The sequence below is a fragment of the Anopheles coustani genome, chromosome 2 (assembly GCF_943734705.1).
Source record: "Anopheles coustani chromosome 2, idAnoCousDA_361_x.2, whole genome shotgun sequence".
In the NCBI taxonomy this organism is placed as follows: Eukaryota; Metazoa; Arthropoda; class Insecta; order Diptera; family Culicidae; genus Anopheles; species Anopheles coustani.
The window spans coordinates 57490130-57510131 of record NC_071289.1 but is presented as its reverse complement, the minus strand read 5'-3'; positions in this window follow the sequence as shown (position 1 = coordinate 57510131).

Genomic DNA, 20002 nt, shown 5'->3' with positions numbered 1-20002 from the left:
TTTTGGCATATACTTGACATATTTGGATAACGATTGAAGCAAAAATTGTACACTATCATCAATTTTGTTTCTATGAATTTGAATTGTCATTCTTAGGAAATTAAAACACAAACTTCTTTCCATTACTTTGTTCGAAACGTGTAGAGAGATCCTGTGCTTCTGTGAATTGCAACCACTGCTGCTTCTTAGACATTTCCAACTGCGGCGAAGCTGCCCCAAGGGAAGTGACCAACGATTTTCTTCATGATCACACATTCCGCGTGCCTACTCGGTGCGATAGATGGAAAAATCACCGAAAAGCCGATACAATTTCTTCGTTTAATTCATCTAAATTAGATGCCCAGAGCGGAAATAATTTATTCGGGGCCTCGGTGGGGATGCACCGCCATCGTCAGGCTCCCACCGGGAAAGGGACCGGGTCGGAGGGGGCGCTGCGAAACGGAACTGCCGAAATAAGCGGGTACGGGCGAAGTGAGTTGCGGTGACGCGATTCTTTCTCCATTGCACAGGCCGATCAATTCGGTAGCACATTCGGCCAGGTAATCATTCAATCAACGTGCCCAACCTTCCCAACCCCTTTCCCGCATTGGCCAACGCGACCGAGCCGAGCGGTGGTTTAAGAACTGCAAAATTTTACCCCAAAAACACCCGTTAACGACTACCGGAAGGTTTGGACGGCGGGGCGAAACATGGTCCATTTTGGCCGGAAGGAACGCGTTGGTTGCGTCGGTTGGCAATTGGCACGGAATTGACCGGCGGTGGCAAGCAAAAGGTGCACATTTTGCAATATTTTCTAATGAAGCACGAACGTGGAATGACATAAAAGGGACGTTGGGCTGGTGGGTTCAGGAAGGTGATCGGTGAATTGTTCCGTTCCTCGACCGGGATCTTTTTCAATTTTGCACCAAAAATCGTACCGCAGCTTCCGAACGCGTGAGATTTGAACGAGTGTTCGGTTGGTGCGGGTTGAAAAATAATTTTTTTAAATTACCATATTTACGCCACACAAAGTATTAATCATACGATGCTCCCGATCCGATCGCCGAACGGCGCGCAACATTGAAAGAAACTCTCCGACGACATTGGCCATCGCGCAAAGTTGGACGAACCCGAGGTCCTAATGATAGGGCCACGTGAGTCGGACTGTTTTAATACAAACATAAACATATCAATCGAAAACCCCACCGATCGCAAGGGAGACCGGAAAGGGTGATCCGGCCGGTGCGCAAGCTGTGAGCCCGATCGTTAAGGATCGTTTCGGAGTGACCATTTCGATGGCGATTCGGTAGTTATTACTCCCCGAAATGGGCCCGAAACGGGCACCCGGAGTTGATCGCGCGCGCGTTCATGCGCTTCAATTGCGCCCCTAGCGACGGGTGGCGGAAGGGACGGCACGTAGTGCGGGGGTAATTTTTTATGAAAATTATTTATTTTCTTTCCTACCCTGGGGCTCAATTGCCCCGACCGCCCATTCCGTCCCGGGCGCGTACGTGATCGCGATCGAGCGCACTGCGGAAACGTAATGTTATGTGTAATGTTGGTTCTGATGCTGCTGCGATCCTCCGCTGCGGAATCCCGCTGCTGCCGGAGCTGCCGAGGCCGGATTAGAAACCGTACGAATTAGCCACATCCGCAGCTAGTTTGTTACGGATGATGATGAGTCGTTAGTTGAACCGGGCGATTTCGGGGCAGCGTCGATCTGTCGATCGTTGACCACGATTACGAAAGGCACAGAGCAACTGATGGGGGAAATGTTTTCCTCCTTCCTTTGGGAAGCATTAACAGAAATGAAAAGAAAATGTTGAAACAATGATGGACTATTCATCGTCGATGATGCATGATGATGCGATGATGCAAGCAAGCAGTTTCTATAAATTTTCTATATTATATATCTATGAAATTTTAAACTTACCATCTTATAGTCAAAACAAACGAAACATGAGACTATATACTAATCGAATAATTATATCAATCTTGTAAAGTTCTTATAATATTACAAAATTAAGTATCCAAATAAGTAAGATATTTAGCTTCACCCGCTGATGAGGGAATTGAAGAAGCGTTTTTTGAAATAACAGCGAAAAAGAAAACGGGAAAGGATTTCCTCCGGCTAAGAACGACAGATTTCTACAACCACTTTTCAAACGTAATCGAAAGTAAAAGGGGGAAACATTTGTATCGACTTCGGTTGAATTTACATATTGCAATAAATATTATTAAATTGTTTATATAAAGTTTACCCTGCTTCCCTGTGCTCACGGTACAGAATCAGCAGTACTTAGGTAACATTAACGAAAGAGATTGTTAAAGGGAACAATTGTACTCGACCAAAGTTGACAAAGCCATGGAGTGAATCATGCATAAAGATTGGTAAATATTTTTTGCTTTTAATAGAGGATTTAACGAAAGCCGGAACCAATTTTAATATTCAAATTTGATACTTCGAAGTACGAACGGTACTAACATTGTTTGGAATTAAATTTTAATGCTTATGCCAACGGATTTGCTTTGCTTTTGTGGACCCATAATAGTTCCTGCGAATGCTAGAGACGAAAAACGAATTTAAAGAGAATTCACTGCATAACGAATGAGAGCATAACCGGTAGGGCTGAGAGGGGAGGGGGAAGGAAACTAATAATAAAACTCTATCAAAATGATCATAAACAGGTAAAAAGGCAGCCCACTCTCACTGCCGTTTCATAAAATAAAAGATAATTTTTATGCCCCTTCTTCAGGTAAGGCTATGGCAGCGAGAAAAAGTTGAAAGAAAGCAACAAACGCAACGCAGGAAAGCAATCTTTCGGTTATGTGTTTTGAATATGTTGGCCCATTGATATGAGTACTAGATAATATAAATTCCTTACCATACGGAACAATTCCCGTTGAAACTGTTGGTACAGTCAATGTTGAAGCCCATTAAAGCACTCTTTCACGCACCCCGGAACAGGCATAAACATCGGGCGAGACCGTAAAAGTAAGAGAACTCTGCTTGATAGGGAATTTTCGTGCCGTACATTTAACATCTTTCATAGAAAACCCCGCCGGTGTATTCACAACACAAAACTCGTTTTCGAACACTAACAAAAGAAATTCATTCAAATCAAATGAATGCATAAGCGTTCGATTTCTTAATAGAATCTTAAAGTCGCCTTCAATGTTTGCAAAAATGTCGATTTAAGAAAAGAACTGTCCCACTTGTGGCACAATCGGTTAACATACAGGAATTCGAGACTCATCATTAACCCTCAATTGCCATTCAAAGCTTTCGTCCCAGCCTCCTTCGGTCGGTTACTTGTGGTATTTTATACTTGACTTCTACGACATGAAGTTATCCCACGGCTTCGAAACGATTGCCATAATCAACAGGGTGTCGATGATGACGATGATGACGACGACGACGATGACGACGATGGTGCCGCTCGTGTTGTTGGTATCATTCAGATAATTTTCCGCCTTCGAGAGTGAACTTGTAGAGCACGGTCCAGGACTCGGCCGTAGAATGACTACCCAACGGCAAGATATGAAGCATCTCCAGCCGTCCGATCCGGAATCATCGTCCCGCCGGAAAGGAACTCGGCCCCTTGCTCCAAGGTGGTGGATAAATCTTTCTCATTCTTGGCGTGCCAGTGGAGTTTGTTCTACTTTTTGTCCTAGCAACACGTACAGCAGGAGTGAAAGTGTGTGTGTGTGTGTGTGTGTGTGTGGGAGTAAATGGGAATGGGAATGGTTTTGGTTCCTTCTGCTTGCCATCGCAGCCACAGGATGATCCACGTGGAGGGCCATTTTCTGTCCGGCTGGCAGAGTTTGGTCTATCGCTTTTGGATCGCGAGAACGTCCGAAGGTGAGGTTAAGGCGAAGACGAACGGATGGTCAGACATTCAGGAACTTCACACCATGCTGGGCGAAACTCGACCTACAGTATCATCGTCGTCATTACCACACAGATCGTTGGTGTCGCCCAAGGACTCTCTTCCACAGCCGGGCACGTTTTCCTTTCGGTGTGGGCTAAAAGGTTACGATACCGATTCTCGTCCGCAAGCAGCCGTTCAGCAGCACCATGAGGGGGGGCCGGGGAGTGTTGCATATAAATATACAAACCGATTATCGTGCCGGTGCTGAGAAAACTGGGTGGAAATCTAACCGGACGGTGGCCGGAAAAGGGTCGACAAGTTTGGCTTCCTGGTAGCCAGTGCTGAAAGACGATGTAAGGAATGTGATAGTTGTTATCTTGGAATCTCAGTCTGTTGATGCTCACCCAGCAGTTCGGCAGCGACTGTTGCAGCAGAACCGAGAAGCTGCTACATCTGCAGCAGTTTGCAGTCGGTTGGAGCATTCGTTTGGATTGAGGGAGGATACTTTCATCACCGTTTGCCTTCAAAGCTGCTTTTGTACTCGCTAAGGCATGATGCAACAGAGTGCTAAAAGGCTCGTAAAAGGTATGGTTTTGGAGCTAGCAATATGTTGATGTTATTGTTATGGTATTATCACCATGTTCCATCAGCATGATGCGATTTCATATCGGATATCGTATGCCGACAGCTCGGAGTCGTTTTATCCTGGTGTCATGGTGTTCAAAAACAGCAGATAGAGCCAAAAACGGATGCAGTGCAGAGCATTCAATAAACCCTATTCGGCTTTTGACTTCCACATATCTATTGACATATTTAAAATCAGACTTCTTACCGATCCACTTTTTACGTTAGATTAAGCTGTTGTGATTATTGTAAATCAGTTTTTCAGACATTCATTAGGATCTCATGGTCCGTTGAGTTAATAAATAAATAAATAATAACAATGATAAAAATAATAATAATAAACTTGAAAAAGACTATGAAAAAACCCAAATTATATCAACAAATAAACACATTTTTACAATTATGTATAAATTTAATAGTTAAGTTATTTTAGTTGAGTTTATTCGTAATAATTAAAAAAAACCTGAGTTTATTGCATACAAGATGTTCGTATTCTTCATTCCACTTGGATTTGTTGGATAGCTAAAGTCTCTGATTCTGTTATGTGATGCATTGTTCACAAAGTCTACAAGACCTATGTTTAAAGAGTCTATGTTTAGACTGGAGAATATAATAATGTGAAAGGGTGTATGTCGGATGACAACAAACGGAATTAATAAGTGCGCCTCTATCAATTACGAATATATTATATTTAAGCTGTACTAGTTTTTCAGTTCGTTGGTAAAGTGAAATCATTTAGAACCACAAATAAATTAAAGCCGCTTTCATTGATTGAAAATTTCCATTCATTTTATTTGCACTTAATTTCAAATTTGTTAACGTTGCTTAGTTTGACATTGCATGTAAATTACTGATGAAAGCCAGCAGCTAAAACAACGAGAAATACAAGCAAAAATTGGGAATTGTAACCATTTAAATTGGTTTAAACTGGAATTTCTAAAAAATTGCAGATTCCCAGAAAACACCTACATGTAAAATTAATTGTTAAATTTTTATTAATGTGAAGAAGAAGAATCGATGAAGAAAATTACTGAACGTATGTATAAACGCCACACATTCAAGTGCTTTTCACGCGCACTAAAGTTCGTGTGTGTGGAATTTGTCCCTCTATTAGGCTGCCTTCAGTTGAGCTTGTGTGGCGCTTGTAACATTGCCGTCGCCACCTTCATCATCACTTCAATAAAAAAAAACCCTTCAAACAACCTCCATAGAGCCTCTTGCAGCAATCGAAATGAGTTTGCTCTAATAGCATCTTTTACGGAGCATACGATTTCAAATGCGGGTAACAAAAATGAATTATCAGAAAAAAACCCGTACCATAATATGAGACATCAAACACGTTCCCGAATCGTGCGTGGGAAAGAGATGCACGAAACAACATTATTATAAAACATAATCGTAATAACAATAATCACTCCCTGCGGGGGCTCGAGAAACACAAGGGCCGAGCTCATTGCCGAAAATAAAGAGATGAAGAAAAAAAGAACAGTATAAGATAGTCAACGAAAGAGTGTAAAAACGACACATCATGCCGACCGTTCGGTCTAGCCGGGCGGCCTTGTTCCCCATGGAAGGGGTTCGTAATGATATTTTTTTTTATTTAGGTTTTCATTTCATGTTCCATCTCTACCTCGCACCCTACATGCGTCCAATAAAAGAACACTTCCCTTTTTCACCAAATAACCAACCGAAGCCTTCATTTTCCCAAGCCGTAGTGGCTATAACGCACATATAATATATTTAAAATCCGTACTGGCCGGCGCAACTCGGTACAGCTGTAGATTATTGTCTTAAAATTTGATACACATTTACGACCGGATGCCATTTAAGAAGTCATTTATGGTAGGTACGACTTTGCGCCGCTGTTGAATCGCTTCAGGTGGGGCTTCAGGATGGAGAACTACGCAAAAAAAAGCGAAGGGTTAAAATAGGGCATGACGGGGACAAAACAAAACGCAAACCGCAATGGCTGAGGCGCACAATAGAGCCGGCAGTCGCATGCGGACGCAATCAGTACAGTAGCACAGCGGGTTTTGAGAAGCAGCTTGCATTGAGACTATGTAATCGACAGGGATATAGGGGAAGAGAGGATATTATGCACCGGTGAGGTAATGTGCATCTGTTTGTTTAATTTTAATAGTAATGCAATTTGAATTATAACAATACAAACGAATTATAACAAGGAACATGTTCATTACAGTGATTGGTGAATTAAATAGATGTAATCATTTAATTGCTCGTTTAACAAATCCATCATTGAACAAAACGCATCGTTGAACATATTTTGCATCCAACACATACACTTGCTATGACGCATATTGCCATCTTTGCTGATCCTTCCTCGCAATAAAACAAATACATTTGTGCTAAAAAAACAAACTATTATTTCGCAGTCAAAATGAAAAAAATTAACATGTTGACTAGCAAGTGCTTCTTGGACAGTTTTTGAGTTTTTGATAAAATTTGTTCATAAAACCTATTAATCCGAAAATCATGCAAATACTTATCTTCCCAAAGGTGGTTTTTGTAATTACTTAACTTTTATGCGGATCAAAGAGTCATTGTAACTCATGGAACTAAAATGGTAACTGTTTTCTTTTAATGCTGTAAGTCGTCTATTTGATTTCCACATTTCCATCTCCCAAATCCTTTCCGGTTTCTCTCTCAAATTCTTCAGCCACGCTAAGTGAAGTTCTTCTTCTTGTTGGCGTAACGACCTTGTTGGTCATGCCTGCCCCGTTAAGGGCTTACGAGACTTTTTACCCTATATGTACGTGGGTGTATTGTATGCATGTGGGACTCGAACCCACGCCGTCGAGGTGGTGAGCCTCGGCGCTCATGGGCCGATTTTTTCTAACCGGCGTTACCGCTCGGCAGTCTCGGACCCCCATAGTGTAGTTAAGTGTTTTATAGCCCTTGAAGCAAACAATTGTAATTTAAATAGAAAGTAAAATGTAAATAAAATAGAAGAAATGATAGAGAATCGAAGTGTGAAAGTTTTAAGAATCTTACCAATAGCCAGCCACGTGTTACTTTTCCGGTCAAAAGGTGTATAATACCTCATCCTTCCCTATTGACCAAACGCACACATACATAAATTGGTGCACAACCGTGGATCGACTTACGACGTGAAGTGGCAAAATAGAAGAAACATAATCTTCAGTTCCGCCCCGGTGTTCGCCGTGTGTCGTTTCATTTTTTCATCTTCTCTATATCTATAAAAATGGATGTTTGTATGTTCGTGATGCTAAAACTCAAAATCGGCTGGACCAATCTTGATGACGTCTTCGTATGATTAGTTCCTTTTTACCCAAGGAAGGTTTAGGAAAAGAGAGAATTTGAAAATTCCTAAAGAAAAGCCGGAAAATGAGAAAATTCGGTAAAAACGGCTTTTTTCCATAAAAAAATCCATCTTTAACGAAGACACAAAACGGCTGAACTTATTCCAACGAAATCTTTTGCCGATTTCTTCCTATTGGTCCTTTTAGAAGGTTTAGCTTTTAGAAAAATGAAAAGTTTGAAAATTTTAAAGGACGAGCAAAAAAATAGAATACTCGAAAAAAGGCTTTTTTTTCATAACAGTAGTGTGCAAGTTAATAATTTTGAATTACGGATCTTATCTTACATACATTACCTACATCACTGAAAAAATCCAGCTTAACCACGTCCACCACATCCACCACTTCCACAATAAATCTACTATTTTTAAAAATTATTTTTCGGTTTCCCCACCGAAAATAAAAATCATGGCAAATATCGATTAAATTCAAATTATCAAGCAAATTTAGATTTAAAATGTTGTCAGTAGGTGGCGTTGCAAGCACACATAGGCGGCCAAATATTTGTGATGACTGATCCTGGTTTGTTGGTGCACCTTAGCGCATCTGATTTCTAATTATTACTTGATCGAGCGATGCTTCGGCAGCGGTTCAATGACACTCAGCCAGCTCACCTATTCCCTTTGCATGACACGCGCACGGAAAGGAATATATTGCTCCTTCGGATGTGGCAATACGTAGAAACCATACGATTGACTATGAATATGCGAGTGCACTTGCAATAGGATAGAACATTCCGGTTGGTATATTCAGTGGATTAATGTTAATGCCGACTACCATTTGCCAATTCACTTCAACTAAAGAGGATCTCATAACTAATGTGTATCCAAATATGCTAATTAAAAATAAATGCTCAATAAAAAAAAAACTAAATAATGCTAACTACGATTGGTTGAGTTCACGCAATGTTGCAATATTAGCTGCGAAAAATATAGATGTTAATTACCTCAACTGGACAATTTTAAACCAAACTCCGGGAGATTTGCGATCATACAAATCAATCGACCGTGTTGAAAATGAAGACGACGCCGTGAATTATCCAGTGGAATTTCTGAATTCTTTGGATTTGCCTGGTATGTCGCGCATCTTTTGCGACTTAAAGTTGGGAGTGTAATTATTATGCTTCGAAACCTTCATGCTCCAAAACTTTGTAATGGAAAACGATTGATTGTGACGCAGCTTATGAACAATATCATAGAGGCAAGAATTTTAAAAGGGGGTTATAAGGGGACCGAATGTTTAACTCCTAGAATTCCCTTGAGATCGAACGATATGCTATTTCAGTTCAAGCGAATTCAATTTACAGTGAAACTTACATTTGCGATGACAATCAACAAGTCACAAGGGCAGTCGCTGGAAGTGTGTGGCTTAAATCTATAAATGCCATGTTTTCTCATGTCCAGCTATATGTTGCATGTTCACGCGTTGGAAAACCGGCATCAATGTACATTTACGCACCCGAACAAAAGACTAAAAATGTAGTCTATCAAGGTGCGTTACAATAAAAGCAATAATAAAATCACAATAAAATGATTTCCAATATAATGAATTCAAATTTCTTCTCTATACAGTTTTTTAAAACAAAATTTAACATATCTCACAGGTAGTCAATTTCAAATGTTAAAATATTAAAAACTGCATAATTATTGGACGGGGCGAAGTTCGTCGGGTTAGCTTGTTTTTTAATAAAATTGATCTTTACGAGAAAGAAAAAAGAGGAAGCCGATGGAACATAGGCTAAAACTATCATCCACTTTCTAACCGTCGTTTACTTCTCCTTAGAGCACGCTCTAGGATAAATGAAGTAAAAGAAATTCGGAAGACTGCAAGCCACACCGTGAATGTCTTGGCTAGGAGATTGAACTACACGGTGGAGAGCATTCCATGTGTTTTTTTTCCATCCGATTTTTTTCTTTTCCATGATTCCCTCCACCACGAAAACATATTTATGTTTCCAACCGTACGTTCCTCCTTTGCGTACGGCGACGGTTAATGTTTTTGTTTTGTGTATTCGATTGTGTGGCTACCATTGTTTGTTGATCGTTTCATTTCGATTCATTTCAGTCACATCAGGGCCATCTCGGGGAGGGTGGGGGAAGGTAAAAACAGGGAAAAGAGTGGAAAGAGCGAGTTATGTGTGGTTATGCTACCGCTATGCTTCCGCCTGCAACGAGAACGCAACTCAACCAAGAAAACGTGGCGCGCGGGCTTCGGCCCCCGTTGGTCAAAGTAGCGTAAAAAGCGATTTACAACTTAATCGCCCCGAACGCTTGAGCGGCGAGGATTTATTTCATAATGTTTTTTTTTGTTGTGTTTCGTTGTTTTTCTCTTGCTTTCTTTTTCGCCTTCTTTCTGGCTGGCTGTATCTCAGTGTGTTGGTCTATCGCCACGCTTTTGTTGTCGTTGTGGCTAGATCGTTTTCCCCGCAGCGTGGCCGCTTACTAGCTCCTTAAGATTTCCTTCCTCCTCCCCCCCCCCACCCTCCCCCCCGCCACGCTGTGGATTTTCTTCGCCCTTCCAGGCAAATCCTTCTGCCACTCGCACAGGCGTAGGAACGCGATGATTAAAGATTAAATGGTGCAATTTTACACCTCATGATAGGCGCTCAATGGAGCGGAGAAAAATGAAAACATATTCAATGGGTGGAATATATAAGAAAACATAAAGACTCGCCACGTCGGAGCGGGTATGGGTGGAAATAAAACGAAAGAAAAAGGGAGCCAATGTTTAACGGATCGCGGTCATCGTGGCGTTCCGCGTCTTCGCCACACGACGCTGACGACGATGATTGCGTTGTCGCGCTCACTTCCTGTAGGGCGCAGGCGAGAAACGGACCGTCGAAGGTGGCGGACGATCATCCGGACGATCTGTTTCAAATTCTTCGCCTGATTAAACAACTAATGGCACGAACGGCAACACCTCCGTACGACGAACAACCGTCCGGCGTCGCAGTGAGCCACTTTTTGGCCTCGCGTCAAAACCACGTGTGGGAACCGCCTTTGAGTGGTGTGTTTTGACGTTTGTTGCTGGCCTGGTTGGGTTTACGAAGTTGGGAGGATTTCTTTTCTTTTTCTAAACTGAGTCAGCAGTTTCTGAGGCTGAATAGCTGACCGCCCTGGAGGAGGTTCATGATGAGTGAGATATTTTAATCCATCGATCGTGGTATTTAAATACGATTCAACTAATTAGTTTTGAACGGTGCTTCACAAAACGACACTGGTTGAATGAGATACGAAAAAGATGCAATGGAAGGTTTGTCGAAGTCGTTCGTCATGGTTTGACATTTAATAGTTAGATGAAAGATATAATATATTACATTATGCATTATATTTAGCAATTAAAATCCGGCAATTGTGTTGTTTAAGTGAACACTAACAACTCTTATATGTTTTAATACTACAAAATCGTAAATCAATCAGCATGAAATCGTTTCTCGTTGACAAAAATAAACACAAACGGAAGGAACCGACTCATCGCACAACAGTGGGTAAGCAACGTCTATCCAGGATTAAAACAAGAAATCAAAGACAAAGGGACAATTGAAAAGTGGAAAAGACTGGACCGGAAAAAGAAAAACACACAAAAGGAAATAATCGAAAAGAACGAATCATTTTGAATATTCTATCGACAACAACTATAATAATATTAGATTGCAATTTTTCACTGCAATCTAATTATCGAATGGCTCCAACTCCCCATGCCGGGCGCGGATAGCTGGAAAAAAGCGGGAAAACCCGGCAATCCGACGTGCGACAAGCGGCAAAATAGTGGAAGTAAGCAAAGTTTCCTTTTTCACCCGGCGGTGCTATGGCCGGGACCGGGATTTCGGGAAGAAAAAGACGAACGAAACCGTCCATTGCCAATGGGCAAACTTCCTTTCCTTACCGTTCGACTCCGTTACACTTCGAACGTGGCCATCCTGTGCATCCTGAATAAAGACTGGCAGACACCGCTCGGCCAGAGAGTCTTTCTTCTGGCGCCAACTCGATCATTGGCAAGGGGTGGGGGGGAGGGGGAGGGGGGAGTCATGGTCACTTGTGTTTTATTCTTCAGCCATCGCCGTGTCGCCGGGTTTTGGTAATGGTTTAAGTTTTTGCTTTCCGTGTTCCGTGCCGGTGTGGGTGTGTTTTTGGGAGGTTTCTCCTTTGCCAGAAGGAGTGGAGAAGCGAATGGAAATGGAATTCGATAAGTGAATCGCCCGATCTAAATTGGGTTGAGTGGCAGTCGGAATATTATGAGGCAGGGACATCATGCAGAGCGATGGATGGATGCAGTCAAATATTGGATTTGAATACATGCACAACGTGGTGGTATGACGGAGCAGGTCGGACGATCTGCAAAACGTAATATCAATCTAGTACCGTACGCGAAAAAGATGAATAGTTTTCAAATTTTAGTATTTGTAAAAGAAGGATCAAATTTAGGAAAAACGAAAAAATGAACCCCATTCACCAACGGTATTTCTTTAGAGCATTTTTAACTTGTATTATTTGTACATGTATGTCAAATTGCTTCCTTTCGTTCCACCGCGGATTCGCTCAAATTCAATTCCGATTGCATTCAATCCATCAGCTGGGTGGGATGACATAAAATCGTTGAAATTAAATTAGAATGGATAAAAAATCATCCTCCCAGCCCATCCGGTGACGAAACGCTGGGAAAGTGGATTGAAGTGGTCCAGCCCCGCTGGTCGCTAGTTGATTCGAGTGCATGTAGGGTAATTAGCTCGGCTCTATTTTGAATGTGAAATATTTATATCAATATTATAATTAAACCTGTCATCTCGCCAGCTCGCTCGCCCTTGAAAACGTCAACCACCGGCGATCCAGCGATGGCTAAAACCTTCCTCGGCAGTTCGTTGCGATTCCGGTACACTCCGCGATGGCTCGATGCTGTGAGGCCGTATGAGGCTGTAATTTAATCTACTGGTCGCTTATTATCATATTACTCAATTGATGGAGATTTGACACACGTCAAGTGAGTTGGCGGATGAAACTTTGTGTAAATTATAACTAAACGATTATAATTGTGTTGTCACGGTGGTCTTCGCCCGAAACCTCGCATTCTATCAGCCGCCATTCGGGCCATGTACGTGTGTGTGTGTGGGTATGTTTATGCACATTATGTTGTATTTTATTAGATGACGAGACGCGAGCAGAACGGAAGCGGCGGTTGGTTGGTTCGGGGGCCCGCCATACGCTTTCGATGCACTTTCACGAATGCATGTTCAATAAATAGCCGTTAGAAATGAGTGTCGTCTAGCTGCAGATGTCCCGCCTTCCACCTCCCAACGGCACCTCCCTCTCCCCACGCCGGAAAAGTGATCTAAATTTGAATAATAATCTCATTGGCTGCGCACGGCTCCGACACCGGCGATAAGTAGGTACCGCACAAATAGATGTGTCCAAATATCCTGGCCCATTCCGTGCACGCTGTTCGTGTTTATGCGGTCGATGGGTTTATAATATTTCCCACCATTGCTGGTGGGTGAGGAAAATGCGGGACAACCGGATCCGCTTGGTCCGGTATGAAACGGCGCGTCGGGTCGGGAAATAGATGCAAATTAAAATATTTGCGGTGTGAAATGTCACACAGATGTCTGCTTAAAGCGAGCGGTGTATGTAGGTGTGTGTTTTTGTGTGTGGGTGCGGGTGTGTCAGATTTTGGGAGGAAATTTGTTGCGAAATCAATTCGTTAATCGGAAAATGGGGCCCCGGAAATTGGCAACATAGTTGATTTCGTGAAACACGCAATTGCTGCAATGGACATTGTTTTAGCCGAGACTTGAATATTGCACGTCATAATTTTGCATGTGTTTTGCATGTGTATTATGGAAGCGGAAAAAATGATAGCATTCTTAGAAACTCTCAAAATGTAATGAGGCATAATAGTTGAGCGAAAGGAAAACGTTGTAGGGACAAAACATGTTTCATAGATTAAATACTTTTTTAAAATACCTTGCACGATTCAAAGAACGATTGTTATTCGATTCGGTTTTGTTAATAATTGCATAATTGAAAAAAGGGAGAGCTGAGGAAGAGGCGTTGCCACAAATCATCGTTCGTGTGATGGCTCAATCAGTGTTTTTCAGAGAGAATGCAAAAATTATTACAACCGCGTCAATTGTTTCCTGGTCCAATTGTAATTGACATTGTGCAACCCCACACTTTCGCCGGGTCGAGGCACAAATGCATTATGCAGAAACTATGGTCAATTTTTGCCCATTCGTTATCATAGCTTCATTCCTACCGCTTTACAGCCGGTTAGCTGCAGTTTCGTGTAATATAAAATTCCGTTTGAATAACACTTTCCGTCACCGCACTGCGTCTCGTTTAACCATGGCTGACTCGTTTCGAAGTGTTGGAGCAAAAAACGAAAAAAAAAACAAGCCAGTTCGTCTACCGAGGTCGGTAGGACAGTGCAAAAATCAGCGCTAGGTAAAAAAGGGCGTGAGGAAGTAACAACTTCATCAATTTTCCATACGATTTGTATATTTCAGTTGCACAGATTGTGTATTTTTCACTTCCCCCTGATCCTGGCTTTTCCGGCTATAAGGAACAGGGGGGAAAAGGGAGATAGAACTTGCCCTTTGAGGGTTGAAATGCAATTCCTCATGCTCCCGGACCTGCGGTCAATGCATTCAATTCTCCACCAGCACTGATGTGGGTTGGCATGGGGGTGAATTTCGACGCGGTTCACACGATTCATCATCATCCCTGGCCGTTACAGGTCGCCGGTCCAGTCGACGTCAATGGATTATTCACCACCACCACCACGGGTAAAAAGCCCGTTTTCGTTGCATGGAGTGAAGCTCTTTGCAAGTGAAATAACACGAAAACTAATTACTTTATTAGCTTCCGAGCACAGGAGACAGCTACCGATGGGTAGCCGGGGTTTGCGGACGACATGGGTTGCGTATGAAGAATACTTGGAATGCGTTTCATTTATGCTACCCATCGAGCATAAATCTGACCATTCCGATTCGCTCCCGGCCTAGCAGTACGAGAGGGGGAAATGTGAAATACTTTGGAAATGATAGGAAATTGCGTTTATTTTTGCATCTACCTGTGCGGAAAATGCCGCTTACTGTAACGAGCGTGAACACGTAGCGGTACAATGAATGCAACAAATGTGTTTTTCTTTGTGAAATCAAAAAAACAACTGATGCATAATTTAGGCCAGTTTAGATTAAATTTTTAGTGGACGAACAAAAATCCGTTTATGTGACGGTCGAAGGTTTTGCTCGGTTAGATTGTTTATCTTTATTTTCATATAATCGTTCAAAGCTTGCGTTCTGGCTCAGAATTTGTTACGCAACATTTGGAAAACAATCATTGCCATTCAAAACCTATTCCAGCTCATTGATGGCCCAAGTTGGTAGCTACATTTTTGACACTTTCATTTTTGATTTATTCCAATTGACGATGATGCATTGTGGCATGACAGTTTTTGTTGTAGAATTGATTAGGACATTTGTCAAACACTTGGTGTGCCTTAGATTTCATGGTGTGAGGTTCTACCATTCCGAGATTGAGGACGAATAATTAAGGCATATTGTGTCCTTCATACATGTTTGTATTGAAATGAAGAACATCATCAAATGCATCGTCAGACAATCAAAATGTATGACTTGGAATAATAAATGAAAGCACGAACGCATTTGCGTTTTCAAAACTTAAACATTATTACTAGAATCGAGTCAAGCCTAACTTGGTTCAATAGTTAGGTAACGTTGTAGTTTTTTATTCATTGTTTATATTTTTTGTCAAAATTTACTTCCACTTATGTAATGTGTACACAATAAACGTGTACGTAATTATATAGATTGTAAGTTAAAATTTTTCTTCTTACTTTACCTTTAATCCTAACATAGATTTGAATAAGAAAATGTAAGTCAATAAAAAACGTAAAAGTTTACCTTAAACTCTGAAATAGAGTATTACCAAAGTCATATAAACATTTTAATACTGCATTTGGACATCAATAAAATATGGACTGGTAAGCGAGAACAAATATTGAGTGTAATAAAGGACTACATTTTTTTTATTCTATCTATCCAAAGGGATTATCAAGAAATGATTTTGTTTTTCCGTAAGCTTTCGCACGCCATGCCGCATTAGAAGCACATAGAATAGATAAATAAATAAGTCAGCTTTACGTTTTTTCCACTATAAGACAAAACCGACCATGCTTCGTGGCTTGTATTGACATTTCTATCAACCAGCCTGCACGGCAAATCAATCATACCATTCTACTAAAACTGGAATATGCAATAAGGCTCACAATGGGACCTATGCCGAATGCAATATCCGGCGGTGTTCGACAAACACTACGGCTCCTTCGCCCGACGCACCCGGCCTTTTCTTGGCCCAAAAGGGGTTCGCTGCATTAAACATTGAAACCGTTGAAGCGTTGTGCAGCCGTCTCGATGTTTGCAAATGTGCGTTGGCCGAAGATGGAAATTAAAATCAATTTGTCCATCGAAAAACTAGCATCCCCCGGAAGGAGGCTCGGACGGTTTCCATCACGATGAGAACACGCACGTTTCTTTGCCCTCAAGCCGACGGCCCCGGCGCCCTGCCAGTGCGTCATTGGTTGCATCTCACGGATCGGGGCCTCGGAAAGATGTGAAAAATAAAAATAAAACCGTGAGCCATCCAGAAGGGCCCGCTCGAATTGGAGCCAGCTTTGTGCCGAACCGGGCGACCACTGGAGGGAATTATGCGTTCCGAGCTCCGAACACATCCACCCGAAGCACGGTACGCAAGACGGACAGCACATCACCATGCTGCTTTTCTTTTCCCGGATGGTTGAATTGGTCCGAAAATCTATCCCACCCACCCTGTCCCTCCCTCCCAAAGTGGGTGGCTCAAAGCGAGCTCGGGACGAATTGAGAATTCGATGTATAATATTTGTTTGCACACATATATCGTTTCAAACGTTGCATTTCTGTGCCGTATTTCGAGCAGCCCCATCTCCACTCCGCCGACCTCGCTGCCAAAAGTGTCCGACCCGTTGCAACGTGCCGGTGTGGCCAAGCGAGGCGCCAGCATCCTTCATTTTCCATCCGAACGGCAAAGGCAAGGAACCCGACCCGACCCATCGGAACCCGTTGCTGTTACGCTCGCATTTTACCGCAAAGCTCACGGGGAACGACGGGGTCCCCGGGAAAATCATCCGCACAAGCAGCAGGTGGGTGGGATCGGGAAGGCGGAAGCCGGGGTGCATCTTGTGACCAGCCTTCTTTTCCCATTTTTCCCCAAGCTCCAGTGAAAGGAAAGGCGGCTCGAAATCGACAAATTAGTTCCACCGGAGCACGCATGCAAATACACACACACACGCGTACGCCGTATGCACCATTCGTAGCGAAAAGGATTCGCATCGCCACCGTGTGGTGCGTGTTGCCTCGTCGCTGTACTTGTTTTAGATTTTCCTTTTATTTTCCTTTGAATCCCTACGACCTTCCGATCGTTCGGTTTGCAAATCGAACCTTTTCCTCGATGCCCGAACGCCATTTCCTTATGTGCCTTGGGTCGAAAGAAAACGGGTCGATTTTAAAATATAATACAATAACATACATTCCGCCGGATGGTGCTGGCGAAAATGCACCCCCTCCCGCGGCCCTTTCCCACCCATCCCATTTCGTGGAGGGATTTTTCTTGCATTGCGAATCCATCTCGTTCTTTCTCGTGCGTTGAGGGGCTTATGCGCTCAGCATCATCTGCGCCATCAGCGCCATGGTGGTCGGAAAATCGAGAATGTGCTCCAATGTCGTCCCACTCCCTTGCCCTCTCTCCGCACGCCAAAGCGAAGCAACACAACTGACCGGCACAGACCGGTAAGCGTTCGCATTGATCTCTTATTTGGGCGCTGCACCGTGCGAAGGCGCAGATGCGTCCGATGCGTCCGATGCGTTTCAAAGAAGGACATCGAGAGATGGTGAGAAAGAGAGAGAAAGAGAGGCACCTATGGGACGAATTTCCCAGGTCCAGTCCGTGAACTGAGCGCCGGGTTTTCTTCGTCCTTGCAACGGTGCGTGACCGGGCGATGGTTTTTTGTGTGCCACCTTTCCCCCTCCCACCCACCAACAGTGCTAGGGAAAGCTCGCCCCACGGTGGTGTGGTAAAGGAAAACCGGGATCCCTTTCCCACCACCCACGCCGTGTTCACCGTTCGGCGGTTCGGTTGAGTTTTCGTTTTCGGGAGTGGGATGGGAAATTGGCCATCCACGGGCTGGTGGAAACGGACGGACGACTCGAGGATCCGTTCCGTTGATTGGATACGCTTACGCGGCTGGTTGCGGGAGGGCGGGGGCACTCGCATCACCGTTTCGTTCTCATCGACATGCGGGCAAAAAAGGCCGCTTCCGAGCCGATCCCCATGGCAACCCCGGTCCGAATGGTCCGAACGGCCGTGCAGCACACACGTGTGCGTACGGGAAAGGCCAGGCCACCCGCGTGTGTTGGCGAATGTTTTCTCGTTGCGAGCGCTTTTCTTTTCGGCTCCGGGAAAGCCCGGGACCGCCGTCGTCGCCGAAAACCCATCCTTGGAAGGAAGGAAACTCCATCGCCGTCATACGGGCGCTCGGTGGACAGTGTGTGTGTGCCTTTTGGAATAGAAGGAGATAGCTTTCAAGCGGAGAGAACGAGACACACTGGCTGGAGTGAAGGTGCGAGTGAGGGAAGGGGTTGCGTTTTTTGATGGAAAGAAAGCAAACCTCGAGATGAGCGCTGCCCGGGGAGGACTTTGTGTGTGCGCCAACGACGACGACGACGACTTCGCGCGGCAACGACGGTGCATGTGGTGGATTTTGCCGCACCATCCCGACCCCCTTCCGGACCGCGGCGCGCGGGGATGCGTACACGAAACGGCGAGTTCGGTGAGGATCCGCTCGGAACGTTCGGAATATCGAAACGTTGAAAGGAACGTTCGAGCCTGGTTTCGAATAAAATCGACGAAAAACGAAACCACCACCTACCCCCCAACTCCACGCTCTCACGTGTGTCCGTTTGTGTGCTCGTTGTCCTAGACCGTCAGCCTCCCTCTCCCTCCTCGTCCTCCACGACCCACCCTAACCGAGCGTTGCTTTCATCGTAGGCTCGGCCGCTCGGCGATTTCTCGTTCCTTCTGCTGAATTACGCGAGTACATGGGCCGCGAACTGGGAGATGGATTGCTCGGAGGGATACGGTTGCAGCAGATGTGCAGCACCCGAGCCTCACCCTCCCATTCTCCAGAATCCGGGCATATCGATAGCTGCCGAAGACAAAACGAACGAACCGTTACGTTCGCTTCGCCGTCCGCGCAGCAGAGAGGCTTTTCCAGGGCCGCACTGGACATTGGACGGACCATCGGAGGGAACCCCTTCCTCCCGCATACTATCCTTCTTGGGCCGGCCCCGTTCGACGGCACTGCGTTTCCCGTTCCTTTTTCGGTGCTTTATAAATATTATTTTGCATTCGCTGCCGCCGGTTCCTTTTTCTTCCCGAGCGCCGAGAAGGCTCAATTCCAGGAGGACCAGGATCAGGATTCGATGTACAACGATTCGTTTTGACGGGTAGGGAGAGGGGACGAGGACAACGTGGGGTGCTTTCGATGCGGATTCGAATGAAAAACGTCTCTATATGTATGTACGCTTGATTCGTTCCCGGCTGCAACCGGGTCCGTGCACATGCCGGTGGACGGGACATCGACAGCTGGTTGGGTGGTTTACTTGCACGAAAAATGTTTTATGCTACAAACTAGCCCCTTCACTCTCCCAACTTCCCCTCCTTCGCCCCCTGCTAAATTGGACTTAGTTTTCGTCCCGCGAACGAACACTGCAACGGCTAAGCCGCTCGGATCCGACGAAAAATATCCTTACGATTCATCCTAGCGCCTTCTGGATGGTACAATTTTTCCCCCTCCCCACCTCGGGACCCGTTTCGATTTTCGCTGCCAGCAGTGGAATTGTTATTTTCGGGCCGAACGTTTTCTAATATACGGAATGATTTATTTATTTTCCTTGTCACAGGAAACGCTCTCTCGTAGGCGCTCGTACGGGCGCAATAGGCTGACGAAAGATTTAGAGCGACGCCGTTTGGCGGCTCGGTTGGGCAGAGGAAAAATAGATATTTGTGTAGCCAACACCGCCCCAATCCCTCATCGCCCCAGCTTTTCCGAAGGGTTTTCCTCTTGTCTCCGGCTGTCAGC